The sequence below is a fragment of the Diadema antillarum genome, unplaced genomic scaffold, assembly GCF_040938485.1.
Source record: "Diadema antillarum isolate AM-2024a unplaced genomic scaffold, OU_Dant_1.0 scf00000025, whole genome shotgun sequence".
Classification (NCBI taxonomy): domain Eukaryota; kingdom Metazoa; phylum Echinodermata; class Echinoidea; order Diadematoida; family Diadematidae; genus Diadema; species Diadema antillarum.
Window position 1 is genome coordinate 809,175 of NW_027270914.1, and position 15,674 is coordinate 824,848.

Here is a 15,674-nt window from a genome sequence, read left to right on the forward strand (position 1 = left end):
TCGTTTTTGATTGACAACAAGGATATTGAAAAAAACAACTATCGGTGCTAATATTGACCTAAAATCAAGGAGATATAATCCAAACATATTAAGAAATGCTCATACAATACGAGATAACTACAAGAATCTCCCTCAAACACAAACATTTTGCTTCGCACGAAGACAGACCCGCGGCGGTCACGCTCAGACGCTGCATCGTTAGAACCTGCCTGTTTTTTTTTTTCTTTTCTTTCTTTTTTTAATACGTTGGTCATCAAGAACTACAGACAAAGTGTTAAGACTAACCAGGCTCTCTCTCAAAGACAACTCCTTGGCCACGTTTTGAGGAGTCCATTCCTAAAATCGGAAAGTACGAATTAAAAGAAAGACTAGTGAAGAGAAAACATAAAGTATAAGAGCAAAAAGAGGATCTGATATTATATGAAATGACAGAAAATGTACAACGGACAAATTTGGACGTGATCGCAGTTGTTTTCTATTCATAAAGCAAGGATGCCGTAGTCAATGAGGTCATAAAAAATCAACCAACGATATATCACTTCCTAAATTATCTTCTTTTTTTTGTAATTGATTGACACCGAGGAGAGTAAAGAAAAGAAAACAAAACGAAATATAAAACTCTTGTGCCAATATTGACCAAAGAGCAAGGAGGTAGGACTATTACTGAAACATAATCAACAATTCCTCATACAATACGGGGCATTTACATGAATCTCCCTCAAACGCAAACCTTTCGTCTCGCACGAATGTCAACCCGTCGTCACGCTCATAGACTAAATCATTTTAACATTCATGTTTATTTTCTTTTTTTCTTATATTCTGGTCATCAAGATCTACGGAAAACTATTAAAGACTTACCAGGCTGTCTCTCGTACACAACTCCTTGGCCACGTTTTGAGGTGTCCATTTCTAAAATGGGAGAGTACGAATTAAAAGAAAGACTGGTGAAGAGAAAACATAAAGTATAACAACAAAAAGAGGATCTGATATTATATGAAATGTCAGAAAATGTACAAATGAAGATTTTTGATGTAATCTTATTACTTCTAAGCAAGGATGCCGTTGTAAATAAGGTTATCGAAATTAACAAAATATTATCACTTTCTAAATTACCTCTTTCGTTTTTGATTGACAACGAGGATATTGAAAAAAAAAAAACTCTCGGTGCTAATATTGACCTAAAATCAAGGAGATATAACCAAAACATATTAACAAATACTCATACAATACGAGATAACTACAAGAATTTCCCTCAAACACAAACATTTTTCTTCGCACGAATACAGACCCGCGGCGGTCATGTTCAGACGCTGCATCGTTAGAACCTGCCTGTTCTTTTCTTAATTTTTTATATGTTGGTCATCAAGAACTATGGACATCGTGTAAAGACTTACCAGTCTCTCTCTCACACACATCTCCTCGGCCACGTTTTGAGACGTCCATTTCTAAGCAAGGATGCCGTAGTCAATAAGGTCATCGAAAATGCTACTCCCTTCCCCTATCTTATTTCAAACCGACCAGCATTTTAACGAATCGTAAAGAAACTCAGTGGAGTATTGAATGATATACAGAGAATTTAGCATTAGAAGATTGTAATGATGTGTTCCGTGAGAAAATTGTGAATATTGCTTATGAAAAGTTTAATCATAGGCTTGAGACTTGTTATTAAAAAAAAAAATCCATGTGTAAGTGCAAAAGCTAATTTCTGAAAACTTACGAACCCATAAAAACAAAAACAATTATGAAAACAGTTAAGACGAGAAATCAGTTATGTATTTTTTTTTGAAAAATCCAACGATTGCATGACATAAATATTACAAGAAATATCGTTGGCAAGTTGGCAAGTTAATTCGTGAGTCTCGTATTAAAGCCTTAGTACTCTCAAGTACTCTCGCCACCTGAAGTGTGATCGGGGAAATTATTAGAAATACAGCAGATCACCTGCCTATTAATGAACGAGCTCACTTCGCATGGAAATACAATTTCTTGTATAACTGATTATGCTCCCTCATTCAATTCATTTATTCGCAATATCGTGCCAAAATTAGCAAGTAAAATCCCAAATACGGATCACTTGGATTTCTTTTTCAGACTTTTCAGAATCATCAATTTTGCTAGTGCATTAAATTCGCGTAAATCTCATGGTTATGATATAATAAATATTTCATTAGGGGCAAGGGCAATTACCCCCATGGCAATTATCGCGGATCCTTCGCCTTGCCCTAATCCTATCCTGAACCTAATCCTAACCCTAACCCAAACTCCTAACCCTAATCTTTGCTCTAACCTCACCACTATATAGATTTTAACCGGGAAGGGGGGGGGGGGGTAATTGCCCTGATACGATTTTATTCATATCAACAAAAAATGAATTATTAGTTAATACAGTACATTCTCAATTACCGAAAGTTTCTGGGTGTCTTAGGTTATAGATTAAACTCATTTCATACATTTTAAACATTTTCATGTTACATCGGTTACTATTCCTTTAGGCATTAAGACTGATGAGTTATTTTTTCACCAGAGACAACATTCCAAATGTCTTTGCGTAGTTATTGATGAAAATGTAAGCTGGAATGCTCATATACATTATATCTTAAGTTCAATATCTAGAGGTGTCAGAATTAATTCTAAACTGAAGTTTTTTGTCCTATAATGCAATGGTATTACCATACATATTCTATTGTAATATTGTTAGGCCATTTAGTTAGGGAAAGACTGAAATTAATTTTATTTCATTTTCCTATTTACTACAAAAACATCAGTCTCCATTCGTACAGGATAATCCTATTTTGCTAATGAGCATCCATTGTTTCATAAAGTAAAAACGTTAAAAATGACTGATATTAATGCTCTTCAAGTCTTTCATCAGTTTTTATGTTAAAATATATGAATTAACAACTTCCTTCATTTTTTTTTTTTTTGGGGGGGGGAGGGATTTTAATAATATGTGACCCGCTACAATAAAAGAATCCTAAAATCGCTGACGGCTGAGCCGAGGAAATCGAGTTTGAGAGACGCATCTTCAAAATTGGTCAAAATAATCGGATTTCTGTTTTCGGCATAATTTTGTAGTCTAATGTTTTGCCTTTCATCTGCAGATATTTCAAAGCTAAATGATCAAAGGAAAGGTAAGAAATCAGCATTTCTCTGGGCCATGATTTTTCGACTTTCACCGTAACAGAAACGTGTCCGAAGATTTGGATTTAGCGCCGCAGCTGGACTCCGCCCCTGGCAACGAGGGAGTGATCTTGTTGGTCAGTGCATGGCATCCTAATGACTGATTGGTCGTGCTTAGACCGCTGGCGCTAAGCTTGAATGAACATCACGGAGATCGCTAGGAGTATGCCTTCTACTGCCAAGCGCTGAAAACTGTCTCGCCTCCCCTTGATCATGATACCGTCGGGAGGTAAACTTTTAAGGCGTTTTTCTCGAAACTCCGATTTCCTCAACCAATTGACATGTGCTAATAAAATCATCGATATCTCCACACCCAAGTACTTTTATGAGTTGTGATATATATGCAATTAAAGTAGATGAGCAAAGGAATAATGTCATGCCATTTTCAGAAAATTTTCCTCCCCCGACTTTCGGATCCTATTGTTGTGGCGGGTCACATATATCCAACACGTAATGCAAAATATTTTCAACTTATATATCCAAAATTGTTAGCAGGAAATAAATCTATAAGACATTACGGGCCTCACATGAAAAATAGTTTTCCTAATTGTGTTAAAATATCATCTGGTCAATTCTCAATTCTCACTATAGGAAAATATGAAACGACATGTATTTACTATGCCAGAGAGGAGAGAAACGAATGTGTTCACTTATGCGGAAAACTTCCCTTTGTATTAACGACTCAGTCGACTTTGTGCCAAGTTCACAAGTCATATTCTGCTTAAAAGCACAAACTCGCCTAAACTGATCGCTAAATCGCTTAATGCTACAGTGCATTAACAGCGTTTGTCGCAATTCCATTCGTGTCACCAAAGAAGCAGCTTGCATTTTTATGTGGTGACTGACAATCAAGCGGTGTTCCGTACTGGATATCCGAGTAAATTACCATTAAAAACAGACAGTAAACCGATCACAGATCTGTCCTACAATAACTACATTAAAGCAACGTTGCAAAATTTCTCTTCAACGTTGCACATTACCTTTTCAGTGTAACAAAAGTCCATAATTATAGGTTACATAGATCTAAAGAAAAAAACATGGCTTCCCAAAGCATGTCTACGTTGCTGTCCCAGAAAAATGTGCCACAAAAGAGATTTTCACCGTGGCACACAAAGTGCTATTAAACCTACAAGGTTCATGGCCAATTTAATCACATTTGATTTATGATATACCATACATTGATTTTATTCGAATATTGTATGACAAATTTGAACTAGAAAAAAAAAAGTGTTTATTTCTTTTTTCTGAGTGTATAATGTATATTTATAGATATTATACATGGTCATAGGGTTCGCCTGCACACTAGTGCACTGGAATTGTATACTGACCTCGCAGCTCCAGCCCGCTCCTCTCGAGTAGGTCCTGTAGTTCTGTCAGGGCTGTGAAGTAAAACACCGTGTATTTAAAAGAACTGCATACGTTGCAGAAAAAAAAAATCAACTTGGTCAGTTTATGTTTAATTATAATGTAAATGCACTTCCCAGTATTTTCAATTCGATGTTCCCACGGAACCAGTCTTTTCATGATTATCCCAGTAGACAATCTAATGAGTTTCATTAACCCCTACTGAGAACTTTACTGGCTCAAAATACATGTGTATACATCGGTCCTAGATTTTGGAACTCACTAAGCTCTGAAATGAAAAATCTCCCATCTTTGTATTCTTTTAAGCACAAGTTGATTTTTTTTTGTATTAAATCCTCATGACATGTGTTTTTTTTTTTCATTAGCTATAGGTTTCGTTAACCTTAGGATTCATCATCCATCCACCAATCATTCAATCACTGAATTCATTATTACAAAAAGAAGTAGCCATCACAATCCTTGCACAGCTGCATGCAGCGCTAACTCTATGAAGCACATTCTCTACCATCCCCTGTTCCATTTCACTTTTTCAGGGTTTAGGCATTCTCTCATTCTCTCTTTTTCTTTCTTTCCTTCCAATCTTTTTATCTATTCTGCCAAGTTGTGTCATGTTGTTGTGTATCTTCTGCTTTGTCCTGTACTGTCGTATATCATATTTGTCCCAAGTGTTTGTAAATAAGTAATTCATAAGTTTTATGAGTGGTTCACAATATACACACTTTGCTTTTTCAATAGTGGACCTCTCTATTCTTTTTTTTTCAACTGAAGCATGACTTTTTTGTTGTTGTTGTTTTTTTCCTGTACACGCTCTTATGTTCATCGATATCGTTTATCTATTGCAAAGGCAATTGCTTTTGTTTATGTAGTATACCTGATTTATGTTGTGTTATGTTTTGTTGGAAAAAAAAAGAAATATGAAAATAAGTGAATTGAAATCGAAAAAAAAATGCTAATCTCACAGTTTACATAGGAAGACGTGTGCCCAAACAAACACTGACACTTTTAGTATGCGGAAACAGTAGCCATACACATACTGATATGTTACGAAGGAAAGCCATTGCGTTATTTTTATATCATTTGGTAAATAATCGACCCACCCCCTCCAGTACCTCATGATTAATTGTTTGGATCCCTTTCAAACGGTGTATGCGATTTGCCTTTTATTCTCAAACAAACAAACCAAGCGTCGCTTAAGAATGAATGGAATATTCAAATGGACAAATTCAAAATGTGTCGTACGAAAATTAATGTAAGCAGAACTAATGTTCCCTTTTTTTCACACCTTCTCGGAAAAAAACAAAATAAGCATTCTTCAAATCAACGTTGGATGACCAGTATTAATGTGGAGTAGTTAACTGAATAGAATATTTTGTAGTAAATATTCAACAAAATCTATTTAGTTATTCCCAAGAACAAAGTTAAAGGAAAAACAAAATGTAGCAGACTACTACTCTTGTACGTAGGATTCGCTCGCTGGTGAGAAAGAAAGTGTTGAAACAGTTGTACTATAATTTGATATCAGGCCATGTTGATTACAATTGCATAATAATGGCCACTTGATCCAAAATATTGATTTCAGACTTCAGAGAAGTCGAAGTAAGTTCGTCCAAAAAGTGAAAACACTGATTTAGATACGTCAAAATGGACTGTATGCTAAATGCCAGACTGTAAAACAAAGAATTAAGTAACAGTAATTTGTTCTGAATTATAAATTTACAAAATCGGGAAAGGACTGGTATAGACAAATCTAAAGTATATGTTTCTGTTCGTCGCGTAGAAAGTAAAAACATGTCATTTTGGGAAGTCCCACAAATATTTCAAAACCCAAACCTTGATCTTGGAGGGATTTTACAGTTTTCTATTAAGACCTGACTCTATGTTACTAACACATTTTTTTGTGTGTGTGTGAGCTATGAGAAACCTCTTACGAAATATGAAAGAGCATGTAATTGCATGACGAACAATAACGTTTGTTTGATGAAAAATTGGCTGTGAAATGGTTGAGATATCCAAAACAAACCCATAGTAATTGAAGGTTGGACCTACCTTTTATAATGACTGCGTTTTGAACTTTGTTTTTCGATAACATAACCCACTACGAACCGATTTTCATTAAATACATTTTGAATTCTTCTTGTAATGGTATGCGCAGTAACATTTCGTAAGTGGTTTCTGAGCATCTCGCAATCTTTGCTTCATTACGTTACACGTTTAAATGTTGTTTTTTTTCTGCTTAAGTGAATTTTGTGTTAGTCTTTTCATTATTCTTGAAATATATACTTTTGCAATGCATGCTGATGTCACTGGGCTTTGTTCAAAGCAGCCCCTCGGCTCTGAGCCAGTATACACTGTGAATCTTTGAAGAAAAGAGATTAAATGATTGCATAAACATATGAACGAATAAACATGATTCAACGTGACACAATTTCGTTATTGAAAACAAACAAATAAACGCAACTTCGACTCGATTGCTGAATGTATGAAAGCCTAAACGCACAATTTTTGGACCGAGCCAAGTTATTACGAAGAGCAGCGACTCGGCCCATGTCTGTAGCTTTAAGGGGATCTCTTGCCTGCAACGGGTACTTTGTGCTGACTTTTGAGATGTTGTAGTAATAAAGATAATATAAATTTTACCGGAGGGGATACACAGAAAAAGATATAAGTTTGACAAGCACACACATACACACACACACACAACGCATAGTATATAGGAAGCCTGTAGCATGAAATGTCTAATTGAAAGGATGATATAGCATTGGTTTTATAATTATCATTCAATTGACTAATTAATTGATTAAGTAATTAATTAATGAATATATGTATTCATATATTCTTTTATTCATTTATTTATTTATTTATTTATCTATCTATCTATCTATCTATCTATTTGAATGTATCTATACAGGATTAAAACGATATATCTATCTATCTATCTATTTGAATGTATCTATACAGGATTAAAACGATCAGCTAAAATCTATCTTACATCGAAGTTCTGTGCGGACATTGCAGTTTCCTGCAAAAGAAATTACTGAAAGAAAGACGGCATCAAAACATCAGAGAACAAAACATTTTATAAAACACAATGCTTCAGATTTCAAACTTTAAAAAAAATAACAATAAAAAACCACTTATGAAACATGAGAGAGCATACAATTTTAGAATTCAATTTGCATTCACTCAAAATTAATTTTGAAATGTCTTGGATATAAAAAAGTGAAATTATTGAAGGGTGAAATGCACCTATTATTTGGATCACTATGTGTAATTTGTTTTTGAATATCTCAGTTATTTCACAGCTAATTTTCATTTAATAAACTTAGAATTCTTTGTAAAATTGTAACGCTCATTATTATTTCACAAGTACTTTCCAATCATTTTTGCAAAACATTTCAAAGCTGTACCTCTATCTCAACCAAAGCTCACCATCCCTTTAATTCATGCACATGTTTCAGGTTCCTGTTGTCGTCATCATTATGTTTACACGACATCGCGCTGTTTGAAATGTCAAACTTTTCGAAATTGTAAAAAATACAAATCTCCTAAGAAGATACCTACCTGCAATCGAAGCGGCGGAGGTGCAGCCCACCAGGGCGAGGACGAGCAGACAACATGCGATCTTCATGGTTGATGATGTTTTCTCTTCTCTTAGTGGATTAAGACTGGTGTCTGATGATGAATCCCCTTGCTACTTATAAGCCCAAGGCAAAACACCACAAAATTATTCAAACTCAAGCTCCGCTGGGCAAGAAGCCAACTTTTAACAAAAGCTTAAATTTATTTGGCATCTTCGTAAACATAAAAAAACAATCTTCAAACATCTCTGAGAAAAAAAAAACACTGCATTCAACTTTGCCTCAAGATGTTTAAAAGTCATGCATTGTGAACATGACATTCCTTTGCTAGCTGTTCAAACAGACTAGCGTTTTGTGGTAACCTAAATCAACAACATGAATTGTCCTCTCTTTGCAAAGCTGTAGCAGGTAAGAATTTCCGGAACATTGTGTTTTATGTGTGTGTGTGTGTGTGTGTGTGTGTGTGTGGGTGTGTACGTGTGTGCGTCTATGTGTGTGTTATATGTGAAATAATAGAAATCAAATAAAGACTACTTAAAAACAACAAAATTTGTTCTTGTGGGTGTGTGTTTGTTTGTTTCGTTTTGTTTTGTTTTGTTTTCTTGTGAACGACGTTTTGTAATACCCACCTATTGTAAAAAGCGCCGGCAATGTCTCACAATGTCATGAAGGGTACCAATACCCAAATCCCTGGGAGCTGGGGGTGTTATTTTTTTTTTCTTTCTTTTCTCTGTTAAATGAGAGCAGTTGGGGTGTGGAAGAGCCAAATAAATCATGATATTTGTGGGAAAGCACTCAAAACTTTGTGTGTGATTGTATTACTCTGTAGTTGATAATAAATCGCATAATGTTCATCGCGCATGATATCAATACTACTAGTACGTGAAAACACCTGTCACTTTGGTGAGAATGTGTCCACCACAATCACCCTCTATTAGGAAATTTTCAAACTTCCCCCCTTTTAGATTAGGATATCACATTATCAAGTAATGTGAAAATACATGCATTGTATGTAAAAAATTTAGGCAAATTATGCAACAATGAAGAAGGTACATATAGCAGCTCCCAATTTCAATAACAAGCTTAACGTTTGGTTTTGAGTTAGAAATTGATAATTGGTGCTTATGCATGGGCCCATTCTGTGTGTATGATGAGCCTTAACCTCCCCCATAAGAGTCGTGTTTTTTTTTTAATCAAAGAGTAATAATAATGTAGTATGAATGCAAGACTCAAATTAGTTTTATTCATGTTATATCACCCGCTGCCATCTCTCCTTGCCCAAGATTAGTCCGCAACTTCAAAATACCTCAGGTATACACAATGAATTGGATTTGTTAAACAATAACGGTGAGTTAAGTGTGTGTTGGGGATCAAGATGATCTAGAATGAAAACAAAACTAAAGAAAGGATCTCTAACAGTGATAGAAGATTACAACAATTACAAATGAACCAAGCTTCCTGCTGAGATATAATCATTGAATTAAGACGTTTCATGATTTTAGGGCTCAGCTTAGTCAGTAATGTCGATGGTCTAAACTTAGGATTTACTAGAATTGTTCCTGTATGTTAAAAGTAAGAAATGTTGGGGTTTTCACCTGACCTTAAAACAATTGGCAGAATATCTTCAGCAGCTTTACGAAGACATCCTGGGCCATGTTTCTGAGATATGGATAACAACTTGACATGTTAGGATTATCACATTAACCCAAATATCATCACTTAATCTTTGACCTCTTATTTTTTCACCCAATGGCCGAATCTTTCCCTAGAGAATCTCTCTCTCGCAGTGAAATTTGAAGCACTTTCAGGGATACGGAGTATATTGTGCATTTTCAGAAATTGGAGTCAACCAGTGACCTATGACCTTAAGTGTTATCGAGGACTTTGGTATTTAAAAGTGACGTTAAACTAATGGTCACAAATTCACAGTTGTAATGATTATCGACTGGAAATGCTGCTGCTTTTGTAATATAAGGAAGCTCTACCATCACCCTCAACACCACAATCTACGATTTGAGGAACAAGCATCAAAGCTATGAAGTCATTTTCTCTTTCTTTCTTTTTCTGGTAGCAAAATTTAAATTACGTAATAAAAAATCTTGTAGTTAAACGCAAGTTGGAAAAAAAAAAAGCTCACGATATAAGCCTAATACCTGAACACATGAAGTGATATAAACGTTATGATCCGTATAGAGTAAAGGGACTGGCAGTTGCAAGGTAGACCTCCAAAACGGAATTGTGCAATTACCACGTAAGATTCCTTCATGATTTTACCATTTCAATACAATTCTAATTCCAGTTCCAAATTCAATTAACTTTTTTTCCAATTTTTCCTTTGCCCATTTCTTATATAATTTTTGAGATAGCGTCTGGTTTGGCATTTTGCATGCAATTGTAAGCCTAAATGGGTGGACTGAGAAGCCGATACTCCTGGGCGCGTGCTCTTCCGAATGTCTACTAATGGACAATGTAAACAGAATGTAGTCTTGCGTTCTAAATTGATTAGTTATTTGTAATTACTGAAATTAGGCCTCGTACAAATGACATACACATAAATATTCCACCGAAACCATTTATGGTCACCTACAACAAAAGAATCCGAGAGTCGGGGAGGAAAATTTTCCAAAAACGACATTGCATTATTCCCGAACTCTTATACTTTAATTTCATAATTAAGACGAATCGTAAAAATGAGTTTCTAAATACAAGAAATCCAAAATCCATAGAAGGTTATTTCGAGCAAACTTGAAAAAAAAAAAAAACTTCATATCTGTTTTATATGTCCAATAATATTCTATTTAACGGTGATGGTAAGACAACGATTGTAAAATCATACAAATTAGTACATATATGATTACCACCATTAACATCTACATCAATTGTGAAGAGGTCATTAGTATGATGGACTTGTGTCGTTCTTTGAATCACAAACAGGATAGGCTGCTATATAAACGGTAAGGTAAAAGCAATAGATAAGAGAGTTTCGTTACTTTTTTCAGCTTTCAGTCCGTATGGCCTAAAAAACTCCATATCTGTTTTATTTGTCCAATAATATTCTATTTAACTGTGATGGGAAAACAACATTTTATATACAAATAAGTACATATCATAATTACTACCATTAACATTTACATTAATTGTGAAGAAATCATTTGTATGATGGACTTGTGTTGATCTTCGAATCATATGGACATGGGTCGTTCTTTGGATCTTATACAGGATAGGCTGCTATATTAATTCAATTCATTTGATTTTATCTTGATTTTCCAACAAAACATAACATTAGATAAATGAGGAATTGAAAAGTTTTTTTCGCAAACACCGATAAGTCCATTTTTGAAGATTTTGAAGTACGCTCTCTGGCATAAAGTACAAAAAAACACCTTTTAAATGATATATATATATATATATATATATATATATATATATTGGTCACTACTTAAAAAGGTATAATTTTTTTTAAACGTTATGGTAAAAAGTATGAAAACATCTCATTATTCTCTTTATTTCTCTTGACCTTTAATCGCAACTATTTCCATTTGGCAAATATGGACTCATTCTTCAATTGCATCATAAACACATCATTTGCCATTCTAAAAGATACATGATACCGATGAACATAAGAGCGCATACTGGAAACAAATTACTACAAAGTAATGCTTCAGTTGAAAAGAAAATGAGAGGTCCACTAAAAAGCAACGCTTGTACAATGTGAAATACTCATAACACTTATAGATTACTTATTTACAAACACTTGTCAAAAACATGATATACGACAGGAAGGGACAAAACAGGAGAAACACAACAACATGACAGAGCTTGCCAGAATATATGAAAAGATTGGAAGGAAAGACAGAAAAAGAGAGAATGAGAGAATGCCCACACACTGAACAAGGGCAGTGGAGCAGGCGATGGTAGAGAATGTGCTTCATAGAGTTGGCACTGCATGCAGCTGTGTAAGGATTGTGATGACTACTTCATTATCAGTGATTGTGGATGGATGATGAACCCTGAGGTTGACGAAAGAAAAAAAAAACATATCAGAGAGGATTTAATAAAAAGAAAAATAACTTGCGCTTAAAAGAATACGAAGATGGGGATTTTTTTCACAACTTAGTGAGTTCCGAAATCAATGACCGGTGTATATAAATGTATTCTAAGCCAGTAAAGTTCTCAGGAGGGACAAATGAAACTTATTAGATTGTCTAGTGGGATAATTATGAAAAGACTGGTTCCGTGGGAACATTGAATTAAAAATACCGGGAAGTGCATTTACATTGTAGTTAACCATAAACTGACCAAGTTGAAAAAAAAATACTAATCTTTGATTTTCAAAATCGTATATATAGTAAATAATGGCTCTGTATGGGAACGTGACGGGACGCCACAAATACTTATACGAAGAACATTTTTTTTTGTAGTAAAAGAAGTTTATTTAGTAAAGTTTGATGGGCACTTCCCCATGCTGGGAGTCCGTAATTAAAGGGTGTGTACAATTCTGGTCGAGGTGAGGATTTAAGTTTTAACATTTTGCGAAATGTTCAGAAACCAATGATATGTCAAAGAACATGCAATCCGAAGGGGTATCAAAAGTTTATTTGATGAAAATCGGTTTTGAAGTGGCCGAGATATCCAAAAACAAGGCGAAACAAAGAGATCCAAATAAAGTTGTGACCTGTATTCTTTTAATATCACTTTTTTGATATCTCAGTCATTTGAAAATCAATTTTCATGAAATAAACGTCAAGTCCTTTTCAAAATTACATGCTCTTTCATATTTGATAAGAGGTTTCTCATTATCTCACTTAGGAATGTAAATAAAAAACCCATGAATCCCCACCTCAACCAGTACTGTACAGCCCCTTTAAGATAAGGTAAAATTAGGGAGAAATAGAACATCAACAAAGAAGACAATAGAATATGAAACTTGCGTCTATTATCAATACCAATATTGCGTGAAATTATTGTACAAATGTTTGTAATATTCGGCCTCCACTAAAGTTTATCGTCCACTATGATACAAAGGAACTTTATATGAGATACTCGTTCTAACAAAGTGTTATCAAAAATAATATCTCTGCCTAAATCTTCTATCGAATTATTAAAACACATATACTTAGTTTTCAGAAGATTACGTGATAATTTATCAGCTCTTATCCACTGAGTACCTTCTTGTTTTTCGAAATTAACGATGCGTACAAGGGTATCTGGATTTTGGTGAGGAAAGAAAATACTTGAATCATAAGCCAAAAAAAAAATATAAATGAGAGTATGTCAGATAATCTGCAAAAGTCAATGATATACATGATAAAAAGTAAAGGTCCTAATAAACTACCCTGTGGGGAGCCACATTTAATGAATTCTAAACTTGAGCTGTTCTCGTTCAGAGATATGTATTGTTTTGTAAGTAACTCCGGAACCACTCCAAGGCCTTCCCCCGTATTCCATGATAAGACAGTTTATCAAGTAATATTTCATGATTAATTGTATCGAAGGCCTTAGAGAAGTCCAGGAAGATACCAATAAGAAGATGCCATATATTTGGATGCACGAAAAAGATGTACTGTATATCCCACCCTCGCTCCCGATTCAACCCTACCGGTGTTCAACGCCGGAGTTCAGCGGTAAAATTAACAAGGAAGTTTTGATATTTTGAAGTTTTGCTGATTTCTGGGAAAATGAGGGAATGACATGCTCACATTTTCCTCAATATTTGCATTTGAATTTAATGAAAATGATCTATGCTTTCATTCATTTACCTCCGACAAAATTGTAACCTATTCAGCTATTGCTCCTATCAATGTCAGGGTTATCTGATATATAGTTTTTGAACTACTAAGGATCAAAAGTGGGATATTTTTTTTTTTTTGGTAACACCTTGTATGATCCTAGCAATCTTCAATTATGTCAAAAACAGAAATCCGATCGTTTGGACCGATTTTGATGATATGACTCCAAACTTGGTTTTGTGGGTTAAGCCGTCAGCGACTATAGGGTATTTTTTGTTTGTTTGTTAGGAAGGTCATTTTTTTTTCTCGATTTTACATCCAATTAATTTCAGACCTTTCTTCAAAACTAGTATACTGCAAGAGATTAATGGCTTATAAATGGTTAATTTTGAGCATTTTCCACATTCTGGACTGCATGAAATTGTATCGAGTGTTACGAGAAGGGAAAATAAAAAAAAGTATCTAAATACAATCATGTTAATGTATCTAACATGAAATAAGTCTTCGTCACAGGTTATCTTGGCTGAAATGGATCAATCAGGAAATGTTGTTGTTTCTTATTTTCCTCTTTTCATCAGAACCAGCAAACATGGCATGTGTTTGTTGAGCTGTCGGAAAATGTGAAGTTGTATCACAGGTATCCATGAATATGTTTTTGGTATTAGATTGACATATTTAAGACTCTGTAACTCACTAAGACGCCTCTTGAAACATTTTGAAAAACTTCTGATTGGATTCACATGAGCGAGCTGTTGATTATCAGTTGTCTTTCTGCTATTATCTCGTCTGAAACAAAGCATTGTTGTTTTTTCGTCAAAAGACTGAGTACCGATATGTCAATTTGCACCTACAATTTAACCTCGACAATGTATGCACTGCAACCCACCTCCGCATTGAGACATCCATTGTGACATAAGACAGGAGCTTGAATACCTATTGTCATCCCTTACATATACCATGAAGAGAGAATATTCTTTTGTATCCGTTTCTTTTCTTCCCCCCTCTATGACTTTGATATCTTTTTCCTTTCCTAGTTCACCGATTACAAGTATGTTTAGCAGGAAACTGAAGCATTCACACATACTGTTTACATTTCCCATCACGAGGAGTTTAACTTTGGGATATCAATATAACATGTGACCCTACACTACAAAACAAACTGAAAGTCGCCCGACATGAGATTTTAGTTAAGAACATGTTCTAAAAGGGCAGACTTCAAACTTTAAAATGATGTATAACTCAAATCAAATGGACTCTCTTATCTAAATATTGGAATGAACGCACACCCTCCAGAAAAGTGTGAACTTAGAAAAGAGGCTCTGAAGCACAGGGCCTATTCTAAAGCGTTTAATCTTCATCAAGTCGTGCTACCTGTGAAATGAATGGTTCAAAAATCAGCATGAAAACCACCGGTTTAGCCACAATAAAGGGATTATCAGAATAAGCTGACATTCAGCGTGCTGTATCAACCTTTTCTGTCCATGATAAATGCCAACTGTCAAAACATTCGCATCGTCCTCTCTAAAGTTATTAGAGTTGGAAGTGAAGAGTGTGTATATAATTCTTTTTTTTTTTAGAAATAAAAGGGGGAATGTAAAGACACACCTAATCACTCTATTCTAAAAGGATAAGTGTTCGAGATAAACTACTAAAAAAACACACTTTCCTGTTCATTTTATGATACTTAATTTCAACATGAATTAGAAGAAGACTTGCTCTTTCGGAACATATAAAAATGTCAAAATTGACCAATTTCACCCATTTTACCATTTTCAATCCTCACAAAAAAAAAAAATCAGCGCGTGCGACTTTTTCTTTGCTT

The 15,674-nt window shown here is 34.7% G+C and overlaps 1 long non-coding RNA gene across 1 annotated transcript; it reads right to left on the reverse strand.

The window, feature by feature from the left end:
• Window positions 1-289: 289 nt before the first annotated feature.
• Window positions 290-8,200, reverse strand: LOC139733404 (uncharacterized). Its single transcript, XR_011711084.1, has 4 exons — window positions 8,107-8,200; window positions 4,509-4,559; window positions 859-909; window positions 290-336 (listed from the first exon to the last, which is right to left on the reverse strand). It is a non-coding gene; the product is annotated as an uncharacterized lncRNA (long non-coding RNA).
• Window positions 8,201-15,674: the final 7,474 nt, after the last annotated feature.